The sequence below is a fragment of the Mustela putorius genome, unplaced genomic scaffold (genome assembly GCF_011764305.1).
Source record: "Mustela putorius furo isolate JIRA1106 unplaced genomic scaffold, ASM1176430v1.1 tig00003867_pilon_pilon_pilon, whole genome shotgun sequence".
NCBI classification, from domain to species: Eukaryota; Metazoa; Chordata; class Mammalia; order Carnivora; family Mustelidae; genus Mustela; species Mustela putorius.
Genome location: NW_025422019.1, coordinates 311,444 through 314,983, shown reverse-complemented (window position 1 = coordinate 314,983; position 3,540 = coordinate 311,444). Strand labels below are relative to the sequence as shown.

At 37.8% G+C, this 3,540-nt stretch overlaps 1 pseudogene; it reads left to right on the top strand.

Annotated features, from left to right (window-relative positions):
* The first annotated feature begins 1,356 nt into the window (after positions 1 to 1,356).
* Positions 1,357 to 1,568, top strand: LOC123387943 (annotated as a pseudogene).
* Positions 1,569 to 3,540: the final 1,972 nt, after the last annotated feature.

Below are 3,540 nucleotides of genomic sequence, written 5' to 3'. Positions count from 1 at the left end.
CAGAAGGACACTACATAATTCTTAAAGGAGCTATCCACCAAGATGATCTAACAATTTTAAATATTTATGCCCCCAATATGGGATAAGCCAATTACATAAGAAAACTGTTAATCAAAATAGTCATATTGATATGAATACATTAATAGTAGGAGATTTCAACACACCACTCTCAGTAATAGACAGATCATCCAAGCATAAAATCAATAAAGAAACAAGAGCATTGTCGGGACGCCTGGGTGGCTCAGTTGGTTAAGCAGCTGCCTTCAGCTCAGGTCATGGTCCCAGCGTCCTGGGATCGAGTCCCGCATCGGGCTCCTTGCTCCGCAGGGAGCCTGCTTCTCCCCCTGACTCTGCCTTCCACTCTGTCTGCCTGCGCTCTCTCTCGCTCGCTCTTTCTCTGACAAATAAATAAATAAAATCTTTAAAAAAAAAAAAAGAAAAAAGAAACAAGAGCATTGAATGACACATTGGACCAGATGGACCTCATAGATACATACAGAACATTCCACCCTAAAACAACAGAATCCTCATTCTTCTCGAGTGTACATGGAAACCTTCTCCAGAATAGACCACATTCTGGGTCACAAATCAGGGCTCAACCAATACCAAAAGATTGAGATTATTCCCTGCATATTCTCAGATCACAGTGCTTTGAAACAGGAGCTCATTCACAAGGAAAAATTCCAAAGGAACTCAAACACCTGGAAGCTAAAGACCACCTTGCTTAAGAATGTTTGGAACAACCAGGAAATCGAAAGAAGAACTTAAAATTCATGGAAATCAATGAAAATGAAGACACTTCCATCCAAAACCTATGGGGTACAGCAAAGGTGGTCCTAAGGGGGAAATACATAGCCATCCAAGCCTCCCTCAAAAAAAAAAAAAATAGAAAAACCCAGAACACACCAGCTGTCTCTACACCTTAAAGAACTGGAGAATCAACAACAAATTAAGTCAACTACACACACAAGAAGGAAAATAATCAATATTAGAGCAGAGCCAATGAGATAGAAATTAGAGATACAGCAGAATGCATCAATGAAATTGAAGCTGGAATTTTGAGAGAATCAGTAAGATCGATTAACCATTGGCCAACCTAATACAAAAGAAAGAGATAAGGCCCAAATTAATAAAATTCTGAATGAAAAGGGAGAGATCACAATGAACACCAAAGAAATAGAAACAATCACCAGAAATTAGTATCAACAGTTATATGCCAGTAAGTTAAGCAACCTAGATGAAATGGATGCATTCCTGGAAACCTATAGACTTCAAAATGAAACAGGAAGAAATTGACAACCTGAGTCGACCGATATCTACTAACTAGATTGAAGCAGTGATCAAAAACCTCCCAGAAGCTTTGCGCAGTGGCAGTATCGTAGCCAATGAGGTTTATCCGAGGCGCGATTATTGCTAATTGAAAAACCTCCCAGAAAACAAGAGCCCAGAACCTGATGGATTCCCTCTGGAATCCTACCAACCTTTCAAAGAAGAAATAACATATATTCTCCTAAATCACTTTGAAAAAATTGAAGCAGAAGGAAAACTTCCAGAATCTTTTTATGAAGCCAGCATTACCTGATCCCCAAACAAGGCAAAGACCCCACCAAAAAGGAGAATTTAAGTCAAATATCTCTGATGAATATGGATGCTAAGATTCTCAACAAGATCCTAGCAAATAGGATCCAATCAATGTGATAGAACAAATCAATAAGAGAAGAGAGAAGAACCACATGGTTCTCTCAATTGATGCAGAAAAAGCATTTGGCAAAATCTAGCATATGTTCCTGATTAAAACACTTCAAAGTATAGGGAGAGAGGGAACATTCCTCAACTTCATCAAATCTATATATGAAAAAAACACAGCAAATATCATCCTCAGTGGGAAAAAGCTCTTAGCCTTTCTGTTGAGATCAGAAACACAAGAAAGCCCTCTATCACCACTCTTGTTCAACATGGTATTAGAAGTCCCAGCAATGGCAATGAGACAACAAAGAGAAATAAAAGATATTCAAATTGGCAACGAAGAAGGCAAACTCTCTTAACAGATGACATGATACTTAATATGGAAAACAAAAAAGACTCCACCCCCAAACTACTGGAACTCATACAGCAATTCAGGAACATTGCAGGATACAAAGTCAATGTACAGAAATCTGTTGCTTTCTTATACACTAATATTGAAAATACAGAAAAGGAAATTAAAGAATCAATTACATTTACTATAGCACCAAGAACCATAAGATATCTTGGAATAAGCCTAATCAAAGAGGTAAAGTATCTGTACTCAAAGAACTACAGAACACTCATGAAAGAAATTGAAGAAGACACAAAAAGATGGAAGAACATTCCATGCTCATAGATGGGAAGAATAAACATCGTTGAAATGTCTATATTGCCTAGAGAAAGCTATATTTTCAATGACATTCCAATCAAAATTCCACTAGCATTTTTCAAAGATTTGGAACAAACAATCCCCCAATTTGTGTGGTATCAGAAGAGACCCTCCCTGAATTGCTAAGGAAATGTTGAGAAACAAAAATAAAACTGGTGGCATCACGTTGCCTGACTTCAATCTTTATTAAAAAGCTGTGATCACCAAGACAGCATGGTACTGACATAGAAACAGACACATAGACCAGTGGAACAGAGTAGAGAGCCCAGATATGGACCCTCAACTCTATGGTCAACTATTCTTCAACAAAGTAGGAAAAAATATACAGTGGAAAAAAGACAGTCTCTTCAATAAATGGTGCTGGGAAAATTGGACAGTTATATGTAGCAGAATGAAACTTGACCATTTTCTTACACCATACACAAAGATAAACTCGAAATGGATAAAAGACCTCAACATGAGGCAGGAATATATTAGAATCCTAGAGGAATACATTGGCTGTAATCTCTTCAATATCAGCCACGGCAACTTCTTTCAAGATATGTCTCCAAAGACAAAGGAAACAAAAGCAAAAGTGAACTTTTGGGACTTTATCAAGATCAAAATATTCTGCACAGGAAAGGAAACAGTCAACAAAACAAAGAGGCAACCCACAGAATGGGAGAAGATATTTGCAAATGACAGTACAGACAAAAGGTTGATATCCAGGATCTATAATGAACTCCTCAAACTCAACACACAAAAAACAGACAATCATATCAAAAAATGGACAGAAGATATGGACAGACAATTATCCAATGAAGACATACAAATGGCTATCAGACACACAAAAAAATGTTCATCATCACTAGCCATCAGGGAGATACAAATCAAAACCACATTGAGATATCACCTTACACCAATTAGAATGGCCAATATTAACAGGACAATAAGCAACGTGTGAAGAAAGCAAACCCTCTTACATTGTTGGTGGGAATGCAAGTTGTTGTAGCCCCTTTGGAGAACAGTGTGGAGATTCCTCAAGAAATTAAAAATAGAGCTTCCCTATGACCCTGCATTTGCACTACTGGGTATTTACCCCAAAGATACAGATGTAGTGAAAAGAAGGGCCATCTGTACCCCAATGTTCATAGCAGCAATGGCCA